The following is a 1,025-nucleotide window of genomic DNA, read 5'->3' on the forward strand; positions in this document are numbered from 1 at the left end:
TCAGTTATAAACCTAGATTTCATGTAGCTCTTTAGTAAGTACTTATGCGACACACTGAACGTATAAAGTCTTTAATCTTGAATTCTTAGTTATCTGGCAGACATTATTACTGAATGTACATTAACTGTCCAAATCAATTTACACCTTATTTGTTTATTATGTATTTTGCTTCTGTTATAATTTTAAAATTTATAATATACATGGTCTACGTCAAGAAGCATCTTACGAAATTTAAGCTTATTCAATGATTCTTTACAACTTTTTAGATGGTTAAAATTAAGCATAGTTAAGACCCTTCGTGAAATTTAAGCTTACGCCCGTATTTGTTCATTATGGAATTCATTTACTATATTTTATTATATTGTAAAATTTGCTCATAAGCAAAATTTAAGCCGATTCAAGCACCTATTTGTTTATTATGTCTAAATACTAATATTGCTCTAGTTTTATGGCTCAAACTTTTTGAGTATTCCAAAAATATCTTTACATTACTTTTTTTCTTCAAATTTCATGTATTTGCAATTTTTTTTGATTTACACTACTTGTTAGAACCCGTTGACAGAAAGACGATTTAGCTAGTTAATTACCACTTAGAATTTAACAAGCTGACACACAATTTCTCCATTCTACAACCTAATTATCAAATAGAACATAAATCAAGCTTCTGAAAGATCTACAACTAGATTAAGATATATCTAATATTTTAACATAAATCAAGCTTCTGAAAAATACAGATGAGAAACTGGATTAGGTATTGTAAGAACTTTTACAATGGTTAGACTTAGACTATGTTTGCCTGCCCGTGTTTGTTGGTGGGAAGTGGTGTTGTGATATTTGAAAGTTACAACTGACTCTGTAAATGTAGCTTTTGTGCACACATTTCCAGTTGTGGTCAAACTGACTTCGCTAATGAAGAAATGAGCTGTGGAGTGATACTGCCGGTGAAGCTTCTAGCATACATCATGATGCTGTTCTTCCTAGCCTACCAACATGCTTTTGCTGCTTCTGTATTTTGCACATTATGT

The sequence above is a fragment of the Salvia splendens genome, chromosome 17 (genome assembly GCF_004379255.2).
Source record: "Salvia splendens isolate huo1 chromosome 17, SspV2, whole genome shotgun sequence".
NCBI classification, from domain to species: Eukaryota; Viridiplantae; Streptophyta; class Magnoliopsida; order Lamiales; family Lamiaceae; genus Salvia; species Salvia splendens.